This window comes from Drosophila pseudoobscura, chromosome X (genome assembly GCF_009870125.1).
Source record: "Drosophila pseudoobscura strain MV-25-SWS-2005 chromosome X, UCI_Dpse_MV25, whole genome shotgun sequence".
Lineage (NCBI taxonomy): Eukaryota > Metazoa > Arthropoda > Insecta > Diptera > Drosophilidae > Drosophila > Drosophila pseudoobscura.
This window is the reverse complement of record NC_046683.1, coordinates 10,269,883-10,293,594: the sequence shown is the minus strand read 5'-3', so window position 1 is coordinate 10,293,594 and position 23,712 is coordinate 10,269,883.

Below are 23,712 nucleotides of genomic sequence, written 5' to 3'. Positions count from 1 at the left end.
TCATTCACTCAAGCAAACAGCCGAGGAATTTGAAACTCCGATTTAATTCGATTTGGTTTCAATAATGATGCATCATGTGCTCTCGAAAGGGTTTATGGCCTTGCCAAGAAAGGAGCCTGCCAGAAAGGGTACCGCCCGCAGGATAATTTTGGTAATGAGGAGTGCGGGCTGGACTTGAGATCTAAGTCTGTTTTAATGATGACTGAGAGTCAAAAAAGAGAGAATTATTGATGAAAACAGAGCAAACCCTCCCGCTAAATTATCCCATTTCCTTCATTGTGAATCCTGATTTGCAGCTCAATCATGAATGATAGCCAAGCGACCAACCAAAGACCAACAAAAACCATATCGGTTCTTTTTTGCTCAGCTTTTTTCTCAGCTGACGCAGGAAAACAAACAACAACCACAAAAAAAAAGAAAAAAAATATACAGTTCAGCGAAAAAAACCTTATCAAATTTTTATGACAATTTGAAAATAGCTGACGACAGTTGTTTCCCCCTCCCACCCCAACTCACTGGGGGGTGGTGGGGTGGGTGGTGTTGCACAAATATTTTATGGATTTTTCTTGTTAAAACTTTGCTGTTTTTTTGCCTTTCGCAATTTTCTCATTTTCATTTTCAGGCTGGCAAATGAAATTGTTGCGGCTAATTGATGTGTAGATGCAACATGGGGCAATTACCCTACCCCTCCTCCAAAAGGCGGGCTGTTTTCGAAAGTGCGGGATGGCTGGGAATACAGTTATCGCAGCTTAGCATACAGTTCGGGGCAAACAGCGCCCCCTTGCCACAAACAAAAAAATGTGAAAATTTATTGGAAACTTTAAAATGTTTTGAAAGAAGAGGGCGACAAATGGAAAAACAAATTAAATTTTAAACGAAATAAAATGCCAATGGATATGCATTTTTAATTAACCATCGAAAGAAAAATCAAATACATTTTTGGCTAAGAATTTAAGCATGGCATCAGAGACCTAGAAATCTTAGAGGTAAATTGTTGTGATATTAAAAGAAATTGCTCCACCCATGCCTCCCCGTTCCATCGCTGTCGCAGTTCCTTTGCGTTTGATGGCAGCGAGCAGCTCAATCACCAGCAGGGTGATCCTGATCTTGAACCCCAGCAGCCCAGATATCGATTCATATCATATACATTTTTCAGTGTACTTTTAAGCCAGAGTATAGCTTTAAATGTGACAATAGAACGATTAAGAAGTGCACATGTAGATACTCTTCTATGAAGTAATCCGGGATCTGCGATATATTATAGTTATCTGTTTCTATGGGTAGTTTCTGCCATAAAGAAGGTCCTTCTTCATCTACATATCTGATGTTTATTACAGGTTCCTCTGCAGCCAAACATCATCCAGAGATGGCCTATATAATCTGCATGCCCTCGGTACAGGGTATACCAAAAACATGCTCACAAAACAAATGATTGGAAAATGAAAATTCTCAAACAAAGATTGCACTCGCACACGAACAAATATATAGCACACGTACCTACATACATATATAGATTTGTGGTATTTTTGTTGTGTTTTTTTTTGCAGTATTTTTTTCGAAAAGTTCGCCGCCATTTGCCCCGAACATTTTTCATAGGCGACAGTTTTGATTGCTTTGTGTGTGGATCGTGTGGATGTGGATGTGCGGGGGAGGGGGCAGGGTTGCGGGGGGTGTCTATGTGTGGGCGGGGAGATGTGGCAGTGCCAGTGGCAGTGGCAGGGACAGCTTGTGGCATCCACTGCTGTGCTGCTGGGCTGCCGGGCTGTGCATGTGGGTGTTCGTTCGGTTCGGTGTGGGTTTCAGGTTCAGGTTTTTCTCTCAGGAGAAGGAAACTTTGCTTGGATTTCATTTCATTTTATGTGCTTCGTGCTGCGTGGTTCTTTTTTTCTTTTTTTTTTTTCTTTTTTGTTGTATTTTTTTGTGTGCTTTTTTGTAGGTGCCGTGCTGCTGGCTGATTAACGACAATTCGTTTGGCTGATTTTTTATTGCCTTGCAACTGGCAGTGGCACATTCATTAGGCCACGCTGTCGTAGGCGCGTGGCATGCTGCCATGCCGCCTGGGGCACAAGGCTCTACTCTACTCTATTCTACTCTTCTATCCGTGGGCCAGTAAATTTCATTAGCCCCTGTGAGCCGTTGTCTTTTTTTTGTCTTCCACAGGCAGCGGCCTGCCGGCCTCCAGGAGGGGCATGTAGGAGGCGTATGTGTGTGCGAGTGGGTGGTGTATATGGGCCTCGGGACCCCCTCTCCACAAGTGTGGGCGTGGCATAAATAGCCTGATTAAGCTGCCAGCAATCGTAACCAGGCAACAGCAACGGCAACGGCAAACGGCTCCATCAAAATCCTCTTCGCAAAACGCAAGAGAGAGTGAGAAAGGGAGAGATTGGTAGGGTTTATATTACAATAAATATATATATATATATATATGTACATATATTCATAATGATATTGCGAAAGCAAATAATCCATCCACATGGACTTTACGACATCCATCCACTCAAGGAACAAAAATAGAGTGCGCTTCAGATTAAAAAGAAAATGTTGCACATTCCATGGACATACCACAATCCGTGCCACAATTCTCTGAAGTTTCCTCTTCTAGGATTCTATTTGTAGAATTGCAAAACACAGTTCATCTCTCTATAGAGAATCAAAGGGGCTTTCAGCATTTCAAATCTAAGATATTCCTTCCATAACATCTGAAAGATATGTTTAGCTAATAGTTGGATAGTTTTTCCCAAGAATCTAGACCATCATTAACAATTTCCATGATTTTAAATAACCTTTGACTGGTTCTCCCCATAAATGAATAAATGTTTTCGCTTCCTCCCATCGAAATGAATGGAAATATCAATGTGGAAAGTAGTATATTAATCACGAGCCCCGAACAATACATCAAACATTCTAATCCCAAAATGAAACCAGTTTAAATCAATATAAATGTCAAGAGATCAAGAGATGAGAGTCCAAGGAAAAGGAGAATGAGAATGAGAACAGACAGAGGACAGACTAAACAGAAGCCCAAAAACCGATGAAAAACAGAAGCCCAAAAGCCTTGGGCTGAAGAGAAGGGAATTATTGGAATAACTGAAGGAAAAAAGGGGCAGCAAAGGTGGCAGCAAAAGTGGCTGTGGAATGGATTGGATGAAAGGATGAAAGGCAAGTGCCATGCCATGCCATGGAAGGGAATTCAGATCGAGAGCAGATCAGGCGGCGGGTTCGGTTCGCATTTCTTTCTTTCATTAAAACGAGCAGGCCTCTGTTTAGGCCCAAAAGGATCAATGCAGCTGGTGGCCGGGGGAGGAACCGCCGAGAGAGCCAGCCCAGCGGGATAGATGAGGCACAGGCAGAGGCACTGAGAGACCACCGTTGTGCGTGGCTTGATGATGATAATGGTTTACTTTTATACTTTTTGATGGTTTTATGATGCGGTTAAGCGCTCGAAACCGCAAAGTGGCCGAGCCGGGCCGCATCGCGCACACGACGCTCCTCAGGCAAAGGACGACGACGACGACTAGCAGGCAAAGGACTTTCGCGTAAGCTGCACAAGTTTTTGGGTAATGCCTCGACTTGAGTACAAGTACCTGCCGCCAGCCAGAGAAGGACAGGAGTCCTTTGCAGCGTCCTCCGTCCTCCGCCCTCGACCTAGCCTCGCCTCGCCTCGCGTGCGACATGGCTAAAGGATTAACCGCATGCCGTTGCCAGGACTGGGGACTTGGGACACGGACTTGGACATGAACGTGGACGTCGACGTGGACGCGGACAGTGCTGCGGTTAGCAGGATAAAACGCCTTTAATCGCCTTCATTGTTGTCCTATAGCGCGGGGAAACAATACAAATGCGAGCGGGCGAGAGAGCCAGCCAGCCGGCCAGCCAGCCAGAATTTAATCTCGGCCAAACGCACCACTCATCCTGACCCGGCCCGAACACCGCCCCGACCCATGCCTGTCTGTGGCTCACGGCACAGGGCGTCTGACCTGAGAAGCTATAGATGAGCATCATGATCACGAGCTGAGCCGCAGATGAAACTGGGCACAAGTTACCACTTAAGGTGCCACACAGCAGACCAGACCAGACCAGACCAGAGTGTTTACTGGGGTTAAAGTTTAAGAACTGACCAGGTACTCTGGTATCGGGTATCTGGGTGTTGAGGCCCGTGTGCCGCGACAGACCTCTCTCTCTCTATCTCTCTGTTGAAAGCTTTTGGTCCAAAGTAAACTAAAACTCCAGCTGTTCCCGAAATGATATCTATAGTTATCAAATGAAATCAGAGAAACTAAAATTAACCTCTGGGCTACAGATAACGCTCAAGTGCCATCGAAGTTGAGGCTGAAGAGGAGGCTGCAAATGCCACCTTAACTTCAACCAAAAGATTAAACCCACAGGACCTTCCAAATAACAAAATCTGACCTGAAGTAGATGCAGGACGAACCTGACCTAACCTCTCGCCGAAACTGAAGCTAAAGCCCGAACCTGAACCAGAAACTGAACCCTTTTTTCTAAAGGTGATTATGAGTTTATGATGCGCTCTAGGATTTCATTGGAAAATGTTCCCTTGATGCTGATGCTGATCCAACTACAATTTTCGGGCTGGTCGCTGCCGCTGCCGCTTTTCTCCGAGGGCAGTAGATGATGATGATGATGATAACATGGCCGATTATCAGGCGATTATCACGTTATCGATAATGAGATTTACGTTTGTTACCCCTCCAGAGAGAGAGCGAGGGAGAGAGAGAGAGAGAGCTTGAGAAAAAGAGTTTTGGGATTTGCCCTTTTTCGTGGGGGAGTCGTTTGCCGCCACACAGGGGCGGGTGGGTTTCAATTAAGTTATTCTCAATCCACTTGGCATCGCGGGGCATCACGGAATCCCAGAATCAGAATCCGTAATCAAGAACGGTATCCGTAACGGAATCAAAATCGGAATCAAAGTTTCCCACTCATTGACCTTTGGGGGAGGGTTGTTTTTGTGTTGTATTTGCTCTTCGGTTATTCGGTTGTTCGGTTGTTGTTTGTGCAAATGATGTTGTAAGACCCTTAATCTGCCTCAGAGCTTGTGTATCCTAGACAACCCCATGCCCCATCCTGCGGGCCAGGAACCGGCACCGGCAACGGCACAGGCACCGGCAATGGCACCCCTTCCCCAACGTACACCTGCTGTTTTGATCGTTTGCTGGCATTTAAGCGATAACTCTCGTATGTACGATTTCTACCCATTTCTTCGATCATCTTTAGCATCGAACCATCGAGGTCTCTGGGGTCTGGGGTCTGGGCTCTGGTGAACACAAGCAGACAAATTGACAAGTCAGGAAATGAAGCATGACATTGCACTGTCCCACAGAGAGCCAGAGCCAGAGCAAACAGCAAACAGCAACAGAAACAGAAACCGAACTGCAACAAGCCGAAACCGGACTTGAAGTCGCTTTAACCACGCTTCGACTTTGAGTTCGGGTCCACAAACATTTCAGTGATTGACACACGGCCCAGGGGCAGGGGCACGGCCAGTGGCAGGGGCTGGGGCTGGGGCAAAGGCGGTGCCATCGGTGCCACATTTAGAGCAGGCATCGGCATCCGAATGGAGGCAAACCGGCAACGGCAGCTAACCAAACTAATTTGTGGCAAGATCATGCCAGAGATATAGTCATACATATCACAGCAAGCCATCTCTGAGTCTCTGAGTCTCCGCGTCTCTACAGGCCACAGCTCCAGGTCTCATCTCTCTGATCTCTGGGTCTCGCAGTCAAGTTCTCGGTGGAGGATTGTGGGACTGGGGACTGGGAACTGGGGACTGGGGAGTGTGTGAGCTCAAGCAGAAGCTGCGGGAATGAAAACACATCGACTGTCAGTTGGTCACTCAGTCAGTCAGTCAGTCATATTCTGCACTGCCAGAAATCATCAGAAAATTAGTTTACAAGAACTTTGTTTGGTTTTTACAGATTCTACGCTTTAATGGTAATTTTTATTCAAAAATATATACCCAAAAGTCGGTGATACTTGCATTTAAATGATACAAATTTGAGAATGCCATTTTTGAGAATATTTCTGTGTACTAGGACTTTATTTTAGGAAACTTGCGGATGCCATAAGGAATCCTAAATGACGGTGTGTTTACATTCCCTCAAAAGAAAACCCAATGTTTATTTTCGGTGCCTGCGCAATCCACCCCGTTTTTTTCTTTGAGTGCACCATGGGGGTTTAGTATATAGTTTATATAGCTATATACTTTGTCTAAGCATCGGAGAGATCACCAGCAGCGCACGCTGAAATAAATCAACTGCTGGCGGACTCGCTCTGAGGTCCGAGGTCTGAGGAGAGCCCACGGCCAGTGGCCAGCGGTCAGCGGTCGTCGGTTTGGAAAATACGAGTACGAGTACGAGTATGGCTTTGGCTATGGGTATGAAACAAAAAACAACAAAAAAAATATGAAGAAAGAAAAAAATTAGTTTCATCAAGGCAGGATTAGTGTCAGAAACGTGTTAAATGGACTGAAGGGTATATGATGAACGGTCGTCGTCGTCGTCGTCGTCTGTATCTGCGTCTTGGAGTTGGAGTTGTGGCGGTACGGGGGGGGAGTGGCGGGGCAGCATGTGAAAGAGATGGTTATATGCAGATTGAGAGATGGCAGATGGAGTGGAGACTGTCGATCAACCAGCGAGAGACATGAGACAATCTCCTCGAAAACTGATTTATTTTTTGTGGGTTTTCCCCCTTTCAGTCCACATTTATTAATGAAAATCATTCTTCTTTCTTTCCTTTTTTTTTTTTTTTGAGGAGAAGGAAAACTTAATTGTTGCACGCTTCGCTGGAGATTCTCATGGGCGTTTCTTTCAGGTCTTTTGCCTTCTCTCAAGTTCATTTGAGATGCGCAAAAATGTTTTATGATTACGATGCGGTTGGGTGGAGATCATAAATTTGCCGCTGATTTGCAGCTCATCATCAACTGCTGCCGAGTGGTGGCTGCCGCTGCTCAACAGGTTGTAATGTCCATCGATCCATCCATCATAGCCATATATCAGACCCCCACCCCCACCCCCACCCCCATCATCTTATCATCTTATCTCTGTCATTCGATGTGCCATTCACTTTCGCGTTGGCAATTCAATCATCAGAATCCTTGTCTTACTTATGGATACATTTAGGTGTACAAATGGGGAAAGCAAGCGCAAATTTTGATGGGAAATTGAGTTTTTTCAGTAGCTTTTACCGCTACTTTTCTTAGTCCCTTCCTGGAGCTGGAGTATATGTAAATACCTTTGATTCAAGGACTCCTTGCAGCAGAGGGATGAGTCTTGAGTCTCTTCCATCTACCATTAACTGTTGGTTAAAGTTGCTTAAAGAATACTCTCACACACACACACACCCGCACACACATGGATGAATGAAAAATGCATAAGTGAATGGGGAAAATGAGCCAACGAGGGGGGAAAACGGGAGGCAAAGGAGGAGCAGTGTGCGTGTGTGGTGTTGTGTTGGTGTGAGCTTAAAACCGGAAAAGTGGAAATTGGCAAGCAAGCGAGGCAGACAGGCCCCAAGCGCTAGGGGGGGATTGGGAACGGGGGATTGGGTATGGGGGACCCATGAAAATGGCGTGGTAGGTGGTGGCTAGGGTTTCTCTCCTTTAAAGCGCTACATTTTCTGACTGAAACTTCAACACAAGAGTGCACTGTTCTACAGGGCATTAAGAAACCCTTGAATGAGCAATGCTTCCACCTTTTAGAAGAAAGTACAGAAATTCTGTTGAGTTTAAAGTACTTATTATCCTTCAAGTACTTCCAGTTTAAACACTGATTATTCTATTACATTTTTTTTTTTTATAGTTATTATTGGGTACCTTAACTTTTTCGTTAAATGTTTATCTTAAGAGCGACTTTTTAAAGTATTTATGACTATATTATATATGGCATATATGGTACCAGATTTCGCTCTATAATATCTACAAAATTTTGAATTCTCAAATTGAAACATCAAATCTTCTAGTAAGTTTTGAAATTGTATTCCCCTTCCTTGATCGATCAGTCACATTGTTTTCTGGTCACACAAAAATTGTTCAACATATATTTTCTTGAACGTAAAATACTCAAATTTGCACAATGCTGGATGTCGCTGAGGTAATCTTAATCCTTCTGGGCATTATTGCCATACCGATTGCCTTCATGGTGCACCAGAGGCTGGTGTCGGATCAGGAAAAGGCCGCCATGGGGATGAAGATTCGTTCGAAATCAGAGCACGAGTTACCTTGAAGCTGTTGAATATCGTTCTACATTAAATCAATATTAAAATATACTTTGGAGCATTTCATTGTTTCTTTGGAGGGTATTACATATTCCGTATTCGCCTATCATCCCGTTTACTCTCTGGCTCTTACACAATTTTCTTGTATTTTAGTTGGTGGCAGAGGCAGAGGTAGAGAGAGAGGGAGAGGCAGAGGAGGGACAGACACAAAGTATTTTCACCTTTTCCGCTGTGATGCATTCAATTAAAAACTCGGTCAACCCTCCCGGCATGCCCTACCCCCACCCCTACCCCCACCCCTACCCCTACTCCGCTCTCGCTATGTGTTCCCGCTCTGTTTTCTCTCTCCTTTTCCGCTCTTTGTGCCGCGTTAATTGCGCCTCTTTGCACACCCTGAATGCCAGAGAAGCCGGAGAAGGAGCAGAGTGCCATAGTGCCATAGTGCTTCTATCTGCCAGGATCCTATCTGCCCATCAACCATCTACCATCTACCATCTCCTCCTTGGGGTAACTCGATGTGCAAATATCTCTCGTGAAAAAAAGGAGCAACGTTGCCTGCCTTCGGGCCAGGATTTAGGGGCAGGAAGAGGTCGTCTCGTCCTGCCTGTGCTGTGCAATTATTTGGCAATTACTTTGAGGTCTACCTTCCTCTCCGCTTTGCTCATTTTTTCCATCGATCGGCATCGATCGATCAGCCCATTCCATTTCCCATTTTCCTGTCCACACCTCCTCTTTATCGCTCGCTCCAGGGCTCCGGGCTGCTGGGCGGTTTCTGGCGGGGAGTTACGTGTTGACAGGGCTGCCACTCCTCTGTGTGGCATGTTTTCGGCATTCGATGCAACAATGTTGGAAATGACCGTAAAAAATTGCAAGAACTTTCAGAGGAATCCAAAGAATCGCTGCCTCTTGGCGTTGTGTGGCGGCATTCTCTTTCTGGCGGACTTCTTTGGCATTTAATTAATGCAATTAGGCGGACAGCAAACGCTCGAAACATTCTAGAAGCGGACACTAAAAGTGAATGGTGCATGGGGTGGATGGGTGGAAGATAGTGCCACAGGAGAAGGAGCAGACGGTCCAAGAGAATTCTTTGAGAATTTCCAACAACTAAGACATTTTCGATATTAAGTAATCAACTTCATGGATACGTTCTTTGGGTTCGATGGGTTCTATGGGTTGGAAAACGGGTGTTTTATGCCCTAGTTAATGGATACTTGGAATCAATTTTACAGCACATTTTTACAAGCAAAAACATGATATATAGGGTATGCCCCATGCAATTACCATCTCTCGCTCTCTCTCTATATCTCTCCACCCCCTGCAAGACCCCGCCCACAGGGCAAGAGGCATGGGCTGGGGCAGAGACGACGCATTCGCTGTGCAACACCATGATTTAATCACCGCCATAAGATTGTCCATAAAACGCGCCCAAAATAAAGAAAGAAAGAAGAAAAAAGGAATACAAAAAGAAGAAGCAGACGAACGCAGAACGCAGAAAGCAGAAGCCAAAGCAGAAGCAGAATCGCATCGCTTCGCCCTCCCCCATCCACCATTCCCCCCCACAAAACCCCAGAACAACAACAACAACAACAAAGAGAGAAGCGGTAACAAAAGAGTGCTACGATGTTGGAGAGGAGGTGGGAGCGTGAGGGGGAGAGTCGTCGTGGTCCCCATCCTCTCTCTCGGGGATGCACGAATCGGTAGCCTAATCCCCTGTTGTACGACTAATAACATTGTTACGATTAATGCTGCTTCCTTTTCTTTCTTTCTCTCCCTCGCTCTCTCGCTCGGCACTGCAACATCTGCAGGGTATATCGCGCACAAGGTGAGGCACTGTTAGCTCCAACCAACGACTAGGCCCAAGCACACTCTCGTTGTGCCGCAGAGAGCCATTGTGCTAGCTCTCTCCCTCTCTCTCGTGAGCTTTTGTCCGTTGCCTTACTCTCTCTGACATATACCTTGGGCTTTGGCTACCGCTTCTGCTGTTGTTGTCGATTTTTCAGACTCTTCTTCGCCGTGGCTCTCTTCTTTATTTATGTCTTTTGCCTCTTGCCTCTTTTGGGGGGCTTTTCTTATAAGAATTGGTCAGCCTCAGTGTCAGCATCATGCGGCAGCCCCTCCTCTTAAGCACCGGCTAAACGAATCAGCAGAAAAAAAACAAACTTCTCTACCAATAGATTCTTTTATTTTGGATAAACCTTTTCCCTAATTCTAAGAGCCTATAATACAGCGAGTAATTGTCTTACATCTACTCCAAAAACGTCTTTGCTCTCACTGCTGCTGCTGTGTCGTTTGGCCAGTACTTAATGGCTGCACAGCCTAGCCCACACTCTCCCTCCCCCCCTGTGCTTCAACCAGGGAGCTGCTACTGTCGCTCCACACACAGCTCCACAAAAACAAAATCAAGTTTCCGAGTGGGGGAGATGGAGGCACTGCGCAGCGCAGCGCAGCGCAGAGTCGTTGCCGAACGACTCTTTGACTCTTCGGTTTCGCTTCGGTTTTTATTTTTGTGATACCCTTGCAGAGGAAGCTACGATGATTTTGTATATAGATATGGTAGGGGCTTTCGAATCTATAACGAGCACCGATGAGGCCATATCCTGTGACTTCCAGTGCCCTTGAAAAATTCCCAAGTTCGAAGATATCTCGCTGAAAAAGTGCACAATGCCTGGTATTTTCATTTATTTTTAAAGCTGGAAGGGTATCTTCATAGGCGGCTTGAGCTTCCTGTCTTGCTGGCTGCTTCTTTATCTTGAAAAGAATTCGTTTGATATTAGCGCGCCTGTACACCGCCTGTATATGCTGCTTCATATATCAAAAATTATTATGACGATTTTATGCGTTCGAAATGTCGTCTCATTATTAAACAAAAAACCAAAGCAAAACGAAGAACACGAAGAGAAGCAGCAGTGGAGCAGTGGAGAAGAAGAGGGAACCGTTTTGTAGAGAAAAAGAGATGGTTTCAGAAACAGAAACAGAGAAAGACACAGATGCAGATACAGATACAGATACAGGGATCGTTCCCCAGTAGCTTCTTTTGTATTATTATTAATTTTTTGAGTCTCTTCTTCTTGTTGTTTTCATAGAAAATCTAACGAGCAGAAAAGAGGGAACAGACGGGGGCTGGAGGAGGAACAAAAATAAAACAAAATTAATTATGCATATTTGGATGCCACGAATATATGACCAAGACAAGGCAGCCAATTTGTAGGCCCATTGCCAAAAAAAAAAAAAATGTCAAAAACAACCAAACAACAAAAAGCGAGAAAATAAGGCTATCTTTGAGGTGTCAGGCCGTAGATACCCATGCAAATCCATCGCTATATGACGTCTAGATCCGATATTAGAGGAAAGAAAGAGTGGCAACGAGGTCCAAAGCTTTGAGCGATAGTTTTTTATGGGTTTCTATGCGAATTTATGTGGGAAACCTATCAGATTTATTTTCAAGATTTTTTGCAAATATGATGATATTTTTGTGTAGAAAATACCAAAGAATCTGTGAGATTATGCTTTTGATAATCAAATTTCTTGCCGAATAGGAAAGTTTCCACATTCCCATCGATTCTAAATACACACATAATATAATGATTCGAATTACAAAAGTATCTGCTGGATTGCGTAGATGGCAAACATCTGCACAGCATTGGAATACCCTCGGCAGAGGGTAGGGCAACAACATTGTTACGTTTTTATTCGATTTCATGTTTCTCTTTTTATTGGTTTCCATGCAACCCAAAAAAAAAAATCGAAAAAAAGAAGAAAAGAAAACTTTAAATTTTCAACTTCAATCGTTTTTATTTTTTTTTATTATTATTACTATTTTTCTTCATCTTTTTTTAAAGATTTTTTTTGGTGCAGCGGATCGTTTTTTATGTCTCTGTGTGTGTGTGTGTGTGTTGACGTCATAAAAAATTTCCTTTAGAGCCACACACCGGAAATGCCTGCACAATGCCACAGCCAAACACAACAGCGAACAGATACAAAGATACAAAAGAAAGATACTCTCGTATGTAGATATGTGGATACGGATTTTGTGTTATTGTTGGAAATTGGAATTTCGAATTGAAATTTTCCCCCTGTTATTTACAGTTGAACGTATTGAGCGGCACAGAGAGAGAAAGACAGACAGAGAGAGAGAGAGCGCGACACACGCGGCGTATGCGCAATTTTCGTGAATTTTTCAGCGGGTTACGTTACGAAAGAGTGTGCAAAGATTTGCCCTTCCCGTGTTCTCTATTTTTTTTCTGGCAAAGAAAAATAAAATCTGCAACTCGTAACGGATTTTACTCACTGCTTTGCGTTACGTTAAAGTGTTACGCAAAAAGGTTATGCCTCAAATGGCGGTGCAACCAGCAACCATCCTGTAATGTGTTTCATGTTATGTTCTGTGGCACACAATCGAATAGTCAACATTTTATGGGATTAAAAAGAGAGAGCTTCGGGCTAGCTCTTCTTTACAGAAATTGGCAGCACCAGTCGGGCGGGCGAACCAATGGGCAGCACTGGCCACAGAAGGTGCTCGATATTCACAAGGGAAAACGCGCAACCAGCTAAGAGATAAAACACTTCAAGGAAAGATATTCAATTGAAAATTTTCGATTGACTGCCTTCCGAACACGAAAAGTTTTCGATTACAACATTTGGATTCGTATTTGGATTTGGGTGTTGCTGTCGCCTCAACAATAAGCAACCAAACAAACAAAAACTCAACAAATTGTGGACCGAAGCTGAAGATACGCTACAAATGATAGAGTAGTCAGATTTCTAAAGTTCTGTAGTTGATATTCCTCCTCTCAAGGATGATGCTTCCTTCTCGAACTCCCTGTCAAAGTCAGAGTACCCCCTGCAAGGGCATAATGAGCATTGTCAATCAAAATTTTCCACCGTCTTTCGCTGGGCTTATGGCCCAATGCTGACAAAACACCAACAAACCCAACAATGGAGAGTGAACAGATTGCCTTATCGGACAGAGAGAGAGAGAGAGAGACACACGGCTAAGTCTCTGGGCCTCCACATTGGGCCAGGTTAAATCAAATCAAACTGTTGTCTCTCTTTGGGCGGGGGCCGAAGCCGAATTTTCCCAGATTCAATGGAAGGCAAAGGGGTTCGCTTCGCTCAGAGAAAAGAATATTATTTGTTGGGTTCCCGGAATGCAGAGGCCGAGAACGAGAACGAGAACGAACGGTTTCTACAGATTTACAGCAGTTTATCTGCAACGACAACAACAACAATCTTCAACATGTTGTGGCATGGTTGTTGTGCAACCTTTTTTGATTGACACTACGACGCACTCGTATGTGCAGATTGAAGGCCTGCCTGTCTTCGAAACCAAATTTGTTTTCCCACTACACTGAGCGAAAGATTATGCATAAAGGTGAGAAATGGAAAGTGGTCGATGGAAAGGAATAACAGAAAAGGAAAGTTCAGTTATGGGATATATGTACATATATAGGACGGAGAAAACCCACTCCTTAATTTATGTACAAATGTATGAAGTGCCCAAGCAAAATCAAGCAACCGAGATGCGCTGCCGCATGACGCGATCGATAGCCTCAAATATGCTGCCCTTTCATCAGCACACGTTTCTCTCAGTGGACGGGCGAGCGATATATGAGAAAGTAATTGTTTTGCTCGAGTTGAAATTGATTTTTACTTTCTTTCATCAGGGACCGACATTACCTGTCCGTCGGCCTGTCTGTCGGTCCTCGATCCTCATCAGCATCAGCATCGGCATCCTCGGATTCGGATTCCTCGGACTCCTCCACCAATGCACGGATGCATGTGCATTGGTTTGCCCTTTGTTCAGGTTTCTTGAGAGATAGAGACGAGCGACCGATACGTTGCTACAAGTTGCTGCCACTCTGAGCCTGCCTCCCTCTCTTTCCCACCCCCCACCCTCTTGGCGGCTACCGCTCTTTCCCTTCACTCTCGGCCTTCTACTTCTACGTCTACCATTCGACCATTCAATCAGTGTGTGAATTGGCCTACTGTTTGAGAGCGGTAGAGAGATGATGTCTTCATTCTTTTGCCATGTTGATCATTGCCGGGATAATCCTTCCCTTTTTGTTCTTTTCTTTATTTTTATTTCCATTTTCATCTCTTTCTCTTTCTCTGCGGCTCTCTCTTGTTCTTCTTTAAGCTGCAGCTTCAACTTCTTCCTGAAATTGGGTCTGTCTACCATTGGGTGCCCAGGCGTCTCACAGTCTGCCTTCTCTGCGGCCGACCCTTTTCTCTATGATGTCCAAACAATGCAATCGTTGAAAGCGACTTTGGCATATTGAGATGAATTGTTGTCGCTGATCCTCAGCTCCGCTCTCTCTCTCTCTCTCTCTCTCTCTCTCTCCCCTCTGAATCTTTGAGAAATATTTGAGGGGAAATTCTTTCGCCTTCAGATCGAATTTCTTCCCTTCGATCCTCCTCGCCCAATTAGCCTAAACAACGCCAGACAACGCCCTTTTTTTTTGGGTAATTCGAGATCAAGATCGAGATTCAGTCTGGGGCGTGGCTGCGGGGGCTGATCAGAGGTCAAAGATCATTTGGTTGATTGGCATGACTTTCGGCACATTAGCCATACAATTAGCCATATCCTTGGGCCTGGGGGACGTACACTTATGAAATCCCAAGGCGGATCGATTGGGGGATCATCGTTTCCTCAAGGAATACATTCTGTTTGTGTTCTCTGCAACGTATCTTCTCGCGTGTCATGCAGCAGCGCCCCTCAGCCGTTGCAGAAAAGTCGCATTTTCTCTGCTTCAGTGTAACACTTTCCCCTCATATGCCGCAACCTACTGACGTTCTGCGATTACACGTTGCAAGGCTTACAGCCACATAAAAACCGCTACAGAACTCTCAAAGGAGGAAGGTGCACCTTCAGAACTATGCAAAAACGGCTCCTGCCAATTGCAATTTGTTAATGAAGCGGATTCTGTGGGTAAATTGCAGAAGCATTAACCAGCCATGGACGGAGGAGAGGCTCAAGAACTAAACCGATTAATGGGGTTAAAAATAGTTTATAATTAGCATTTAATGAGACCTTGACTCTTGACTCTCGAGTGGAGCGTGGAATGTGGCATGTGGCATGTGGCATGTAAGAGTGCATACGCGCATGGGTTTTAATCCCTGCTCCCTGCGCCATGCGCCACGCGCCACAGATTTCATGTGTCCTTGGGCCCAGTTTTCACCGCAATAATTATCATTCATTCTATCTGCTACATGCGGCTCCTTTGCCCCCCTGGTAAGGGGGGGAGCATGCTTCAATCTTTCCACTTAAAGAAAAGTTATGTTGCAGCTACCGAAATGTACATTCTCTATGGAGTTTTTTGGGGCATGGGCTGGGGCTGGGGCTGGGGCTGGGGCTGGGGCCGCACCTACTGACCGAAGCATGTAACCCGCCACCGAGGTGCGTGCCCCTGCCCCATCGAAACCCATCCATTGGCTGATTGACCCAGCTTAGTCAAGGCGTTGTCATTGTTGTATCGGCCTCTCAGATGTTGCAGTTGTCGTTCCTCTTGGGTTTTTTTTTGGCCTTTCCGTCCTCCTCTGCCTTTCATGTTGTCACCGCAGCGCAGAAGTGAAAAGAAAACCAAAAACCAGAAGCGTAACGAAACAGATCGAACCCAAAAAAAAAACGAGAAAAAAACACACACAAACCGAACAAAACTGAAAAATCTCAACAGAAAAAAAAAACCCCGAAGCTCCGGCACACGAGCAGATCTCGTAATTAGAACGGGGGAGGGACCTGTGTGTGTGCCAGGGGTCTTTTTTTCTTCTTTTTTTGTATCTTTCAGATATCATAACCGAAAGATCCAGAGCCCCCGCCCGGACTCTGGCACTCTGGGACTCCAATTGTGGTCGCTGTTGTTGATTTTTGGGCGTGTTGCCCTGAACAAATTTGTTAAGAGCTCCAACTGAGCGGGCGGCTCCTTTTTAGTGCTCGCGGATCCCCAATACCCATACCCATAGCCATCCGTCCTTGCACCTTCGCCAACATATGCCTTCTTCTTCCTTTTTCGGTGTGGGCTACCCTCGCTTGGGGCATGATAATTTTGGCCAAAAGAAAAGTCCTTGAAACCACAAAGCATTCATTTTCTTGATAAGGGATCCTTTCGTTAGAGATTGAGATAGAGATTCCTATGGAATGGATATTTCAACACATCTTGATGGGCATTCAAGGCTTCGACTATCCTTGATATTTTCCTCCAATTTTTTTGGTATGCAAATTGTCTTTGTTGTGGGGCAGAGGGGGGGAGGAGCGGTGCCAGTTGGGGCCTCGGCTGGAATGTGCATAAATTTAGCGAGTGTATTTGCCGAAGCAGCAGCTCCCATAAAATTATGAGCAACTGCACTGCGTCGGACACAAGACAGAGGTAGAGGTAGAGGCAGTGGCTGGGTCACCCATCCACAGATCCACAGATCCACACATTCGCATTCAATAAAGGGACTCCCAGAGACACTCACAAGCCACGGACATGCATTCGCATTCGCATTCGCATTCTCTCAAATTATATATGCGATCATTAAATGTCTTCGACAAAAATGAGCATAAAAATCGCACGCGGACCCAAATGAAAATAAATTAAAGCAAACCCAAAGCAACAAAAAAGAAAATGAAATGAGAAGAGGAGAGGATTGGTTATAGGAGAGTAAAAAAGCAGCCAAAGTGTACGAAGCATTGGATACCCTTTCAAGGAGGTATTCCACATTTATGATATAAACAGAGCAAGGACTTCTAGCCCCTTGTCCTGCTTGTTTCGCTTCATAATCCCCCATTTACATACAACTAATCCTCACATTTCTTCAATTATATTCGTGATTGTTTCATTATAGGTATTTTCGTTTCCATTTTCCTGCTGTCGCCACTGGACCCTGCCTCCGCATGGGACTGCTAGGTGTGTCCGTCTCTGATCTGGAATTGGAATTGGAATTGGGACCCACATCAAGGCACCACCGCCATTATCTAGCTGTCCTATGAGTCATCCACTGGTCAACTCTTTTACTTGATTCCGATTCGGCTTCTGGACGCTGAACTCTGATTCTGTTCCTCTCTTTGGGGGCCTGTGCGGCTCTCGATCGTCTTGTTCTGCATTCGGGCATTCAAAAGCAAATAAGTCACGTGAATAAGATTTCTCGCATAATAAATTATGGACGGCCAGCCGGCCAGCCGGCCAGCCGCCTGCCTGCTTTTCTGTGCAGCTTAAGAATGCGCTTCTGTGCAGCCGAGAACCGAAAAAAGAACTGAAAAACAGAATCCAAGAGTGGGGCAACATTATTGTGACCCGTAAATGATACAAAAATTGTGTGTCATTAATAAGCGGCACAGCATGGCCTCCACAGAGAGCCAGAGAGAGAGAGAGAGAGCGCGAGAGCGAGACACTTGCTACACGCGAGCCCCACTGCGAGATGGAGACTGCAGACAGCCCGGTACCAGCGACCGGTTGCAGTTTCTACTTCTGTGCACAGCACATTCCCTCTCTCCTCCTGCCAGCTCCATCTCCCGACCGCCGACCGCCTCGGAAGAGACACCAGACAGACCCCAGGGTGGTCGGTGGCAGGGTCGCCCTTAACTTGGCCAGAACTCATGGTCGGGGGCTGCTGCATCTGTTTCCCTTCTGTGTGATTGATTTCCCCCCCAAATAGGCGGTGGGGGGAGGTCCAGGGGAGGTCGCTCGGTAGTCTATGTTTAATGATTTGCTTAATGCTTAACCAGAGCTCTCGCACTCTCTCTCTCTCTCTCTCTCTCTCTCTCTCTCTCTCTCGGGGGGAGGGCCTTTTTACTTTGAATTTCTTTTGATGGGAAAATATTTCCATTTGATGGGAAATCCATCAATTAAATCAAATACTGACTAAAACAACCTGCACTAGGAGATTTTCCCATTGTTTGTGATTCGAGCAAAGAGTTTCAATCAGAATTGATTTCAATACTATTTCAATGGGATTTATGAATAAAATATTTGAAGTAATACATCGATTCTTCCTGATTTCTCAGCCTGTGTACTGTTTCCAAAAACCACTAAAAAATGATTTATGATTTATTCATCGATTATTAATCGCTTATCATGAAATTTTACATGTTCTATGGAGGCTTTCTTTATGAAGTACATGGCCTTTGAATGTTTGGCTTTTTCTTGGACAAAGATTATTATACTTTCTGTTAGAAAAGCCCATTATTTTCTTGTTCCAACGTGGCCATTTTTCCCAGAAGGTTGATTCGTCCGGGCTTTTGAACATATTCCCCCGTTTTGGGCCAGAAGATATTCCCTAAGATCCTTAAGGGACCACCCACCTGTAAGTGCTCCCCTCATTCCAGCTCTGCCCTACTCCCATCATCAAAGACAGTCCAATATCCGGTCAACTTCCGCAGGTCCCCGTACTCCCACTCCTCCTGAACGGCTCATCATCAGCTTCATCGTTCTCATTGTCATCCTCCTGCCAGGGCAGTGGCCAAAAGTGTCATCGAGTGTTTTTTGCGGAACATTTCCTCAAGTTGCGACCGCACAGTAGCTGGAAAATGGAAAAGAATGAAAGTCTGCTACCGGATTTGGACTCGGAATCGGAATCGGACTGATGGACTCCCGGATTCCCAGAGGAACAAAGACCAAGGCGGACCAGAGGCGAGAACTTCCTGTTTCCTTCCTTGCAGCAGGTCTCTCCCGGTCTCCCGGTCTCCCTCGTCGCCCCTTGGGCCATTGTCTGGGCCCTGCCTTGATAATTGGTTGGTAATGGCTAATTTATGAGGCCCAAAAAGGGAAGACGCTGGTGTGGGACAGTTGTCATAGAGAGATGGCCATTGTCCCGGCGTATGGTGCACCTGATTCGAGGCCCAACTCGAGACGATGTGAGTGACCTTTGACACTGCACCAAGGCACCAAGGAGGCAGCAGCAGAGCAGAGAGCAACGTTTGAAGACCGATTGAAGACCAGTTGCAGCCGCGCAATTGTCCACAGTTGACAGCAGGGCCATAAATTACGGTCCATAATGAATTGATCGCCACTTTCGATCCCGCTTCGATCTCTCGATCGCTCGATCTCCTCCTTCTTTTTTTTTCTCCAACTGCGGTTCCACCTTTTGGAAAATTGGAAAAATGAATTAGTGATCAGCTCTCTCGGGGACAGCCGAGAGTCGTAAAAAAATATGTAGGTATGTGTAGATGGTGTGGATCGATACTGATCGACTTGTGGAATACCCCATCTCTATTTGAAGAGAGCCGAGGGGCACCCACAGTGATACTGTCGAAGTATGCCGCTTACTCTCGCATTCTCTTCGCTAGACATCGTTCTTCAACAATCACCAATCAACAATCAACAACACTTCCTTCCAACAGAATCCAATACTCAGTGAAATCTATATAGAACTATATTACTTAACCAGATATTCTTATAACTATTGGATCTATCATCTATTAATTCCCTTGAAGGTCATACTCTCCTCTCCATGGGGATATCCTCTGATTATAGGGTACTTTTCCAAACGATTTCTTTACAGATTTTTCTCTTCTTTCATAAAAAAATGTAAGGTAGAAGCAGCAACCGTTGAACGCATTTTTCCATAACCCCTCCCCCCCCCACACCCATCCCCCTTCCACCGGTAACCGCGATCGAAAAGAATTCTTCCAATTTTTAATTCATTAATGCAAACGACGCAAGCGGCTAGAGAAAGAGAAAGGTAGAGGCAGGGGAAATATCAGAAGCTATGGGGGGCTATCCCCCCGCCCCCCTACCTTCGTTGACCATTCACCCCCCCCCCCCCCTCACCACCCCTCCTCCTCTTACGCCATGGACATGACATGTCGGTAGCCGGTAGGGAGTTTCGATGTGTGTTTAATATCCGTTTTATTGCCATTGAATTAGTGGCCTTTGTCAGCATTTAGGGATCTCAATTTATACATATACGAACATATAGGCAGAGACAGAGACAGAGACAGGCACAGATAAAGAGAAAGAGAAAGAGAGGAGAGGCGAGGCAGCAACAACAACAGCAATAAGCGTGACTCCATAACGAGCACGGCTTCCTGGCGGCTCCCCTCTTTCTCTATCTCTCTCACTCACTCGCCCGCTTTCCTGTTACGACCTCTGGCAGATGCAAAAGGTCAAACACACACACGCGGCGGACAGGCGAACGGACAGCAAACTAATCCCAAATGATGGCCGCTCTGCCCAGACTGACTGTCGTCGTCGTCGTCGTCGTCGTCGTCGTCCTCCTCGGCAATTATAGTTTTGCCCATAAAAAAAGTAGCAGCAGAGGGAGCGAAGGGAAAGGGAGATTGCAGAGGGCAGAGGGTACCCCAGGGGCAGCAAAGTCAAGGTGGAACAAGTAGGCACCATACCCTGTTAGCGACAGTCACGACTATGGGATGCCCACCATTCGAACACTATTATACATACTCCCAGAAAAAAAAGGATTATATAAAAGTATACCAATAGATATGACGTAGTAGTAGTATTATGTGATTTTCCCCCGAGTTTATTCCCTACTTTAACTTTAAACTGTCTTCTTTAATCACTGATCAAAGTCGTATACTTATTAAATACATATCATAATAATCATAATCATAATATATCGAATGGCAAAATCCTGTTCCGTTTGGAAATGACTAACCTTCATAGATATCTTCATGTCGATTCGTGTCGAACATGCCCGCTGTGCGAGTACTCCCGCAACTATCCAGGGTACCAAATCACAGTGGTGGGAGCGGAGAAGGACAACGGAGAAGAAAGCCGGGCTCGATTCGTCGCGGGCGGCGCGCGACGTGCAAAAAACAAAACAAAATCGAGAACGAATAAAAAATTGTGTGAGGGCCAAGCGGAGGATTTCCAAAAAGAGGAACACTGGAGGGACCCAGGACTCCTCGGGACCCAGGACACACATGCGTGCCCAAAGTGATTTCCTAATGCAATTTTTTTTTTGTCGTCCCAAACGGAAGTTGTAAAAAATGAGAGTTGAAATTTGGTAGGGGAGAGGGGAGGCGGGGCGGCCGGGAGTTCAGGGACAAAGTGAGAGGGGGAGCAGTTGTTGAGAGCTCTCGCAGATGGCAAATGATTTGTATTAGTGATGGTTTCAGTGACTGATCCTACAGCGTCGCGTTAAGTATACGAATCAAAAATGATATCACAGGGGTCTCCACACAAAATTTGCTTGCTCTAGCTCTAGACAGATATGGCTATATCGACTCGGCTGTTGATGCTGATTAGGAATATATAAACTTTATGGGGTCGGAAACGTTTCCTTACGGGTGTTACACACACCTACACAACATTTCTATGTCCCTTATACTCTTTGAGTATCCTTTATGTTCGTAGAAGCTTTGACTTGTAGATCTTGGATCTATTCTATTCCTATCTCATATTCAGCTCTCTCTACTCGCTAGAGTATGTATGTCCAAACAGTCATCAATCAATCTGTCCTCAATCATCTCTCTCTGTCGACAAATGAATCAATCCCGCCTCTATAGCTCTCTCTGCATCCATTTGCATGAGATGTACCACCAAAGAGGGAGTACAAATTACGTTCTAAAGATCAACTACCGCAATCGATCTGGCGAATTAAATTCCCTCACTTTCGTGCAGAAAAATAAACAATCATCGACAGACAGAGCCAAGAGCCGAGAGATTGGAGAGGGTTTATGGCTCAGACGAGGGACTCGACGTTTCCAGATCATCGCTTTCAATTTGTATCAAATATCTTCAAAGGACTTCTCTTCGACTTTGACGGAGTCTCGTCTCGTCTCTTTTTTCTTTCTTCTATTTACATTCGGCGATGCATACAAAGCAAAGAAAAGGACGAAGGATGAGAGGGCACTCACTCATACACCCATCGTACAATATTTATTTGATGATTGCCCAGTCCCTCTCATATCCGAGTTACTTTTCGTTTTTTCGTTTTTTGTTTCGCTTCTTTATATTGAATTTTTTTTTTCATTGTATTTCTCTTCGGGAGATTTGCGAGGTTCTTCGCTAAATTGCATTCTGAACGCCAGAGCTGCGTTAAGTCAGAAGTCGATCAAGTGTGGGCATCGCATCGCATTGCATCGCATATGCGTTACGTCTAATAGGTATATTCGGATACAGTACAGTGCGTTTCGCGACTGCAATTGTGTTGGGTGCTCAGGCGATTAATGGCTGCTGAGTGATGGGGGGAATGGTAATCGAAAAGCGATCAATGTTGTCAGGATAATCGTGTTGGATCGTTATCGAGTTATCGCACTATGCCAGATGACTTTCCAAAGGGCTTTCACTTGTATATCTTCTACGAAAGGTATTTGTAGGTTTCATTGAAGTTTAGTTGTAAACGATTTTCAAGACTCCAAAAAGTTGTTGAATAATTGTAGCCATTGAGTTCTTTAAAGTCTCCTATCGAAGTGCTAAGAGTCTGCTATCGAATGGTTAAAAGTCATCTGCTATCAGCACACAAACAGTGGCCGTCCTTGAAAGTTTGTTTGTTTTTTGTGATTACAGGGCCACTTACCACATAAGCGCTCTACAGCCATGAAGCGCACTGTACTTGTGTTTCCTTTTTATGCAGCGAGTGGTATCTTGTGCAAGTTCCTACCCCCCCCCCCCCCCCCTTGGTAGGGATAGGGGGGAGGGGGGAGGAACCAGTCACCTGCCATTGAGGAGGAGCTTACATGTGGGCGAAAAATGAAAAATAAAAATTCGTTTTGCAGATTCTGTTTGGTCGATTTTCTTTATTTGCCTTTGTTTGGTTACGTTTCGCATTGTTTCTACCGACAAAACATTCAAGTGGAAATCCTTTATTGAGTGGAAAACACATGCGAGCATTTCTATTTCCATTCCTATTCCTATTCCTATTCCAGCATTTGGCCTTCCCTCCTCTGCGCATATCTTGCTTTTGGAATTAAAAATTCTACTATTTTTGTTTGTTGCATTTTGCATGCAAAATTTGTTTTCAGATGTGGCCCATTGTTTCCGCCACTCATTGTCCATCGTCACACAAACAACCTTTAGAGACAGGACAGCAAAGGACAGGACAGGACATGAACAGACCAGAGGACAAGAGAGGGGACTAGGACTAGGGGCAGGAAAAGAGACGTAGATAGAGCCAGGACTCACTCAATCGCCTGGGCTTCTGTTTTCTGCTGTTGTTGCTGTTCCTCGCTTTTGTTTCCCTTTCCTTTCAATTGCATTTCGCCAAAGCAAATTTGCATGCACACAAGCGCCCCACCTCCTGCCAACCTCCCCCTGTGTGCATATGCTGCGGTTCACATTCGCCCATTGTCCATCCAATCATCATCATCATCACCATCCGCCCATAGCCCATCATCATCGCACTCATCTTCATTAGGAGGCAGCAGCCAGCAGCCAGCCCTTGAATTATATAGGGATTATTAGTGTCCCCTAATTTGTCAGTCGAAATTTTTGGATCCTTCAGACACAAGATATTGCCCCAAAGCGGAGATTTTTTAAATTTTCAAAAGCGTTTTCGTTGACGGAATGGATTTCGTTGCACAATTCTGGAATAAAAGTGTTCATT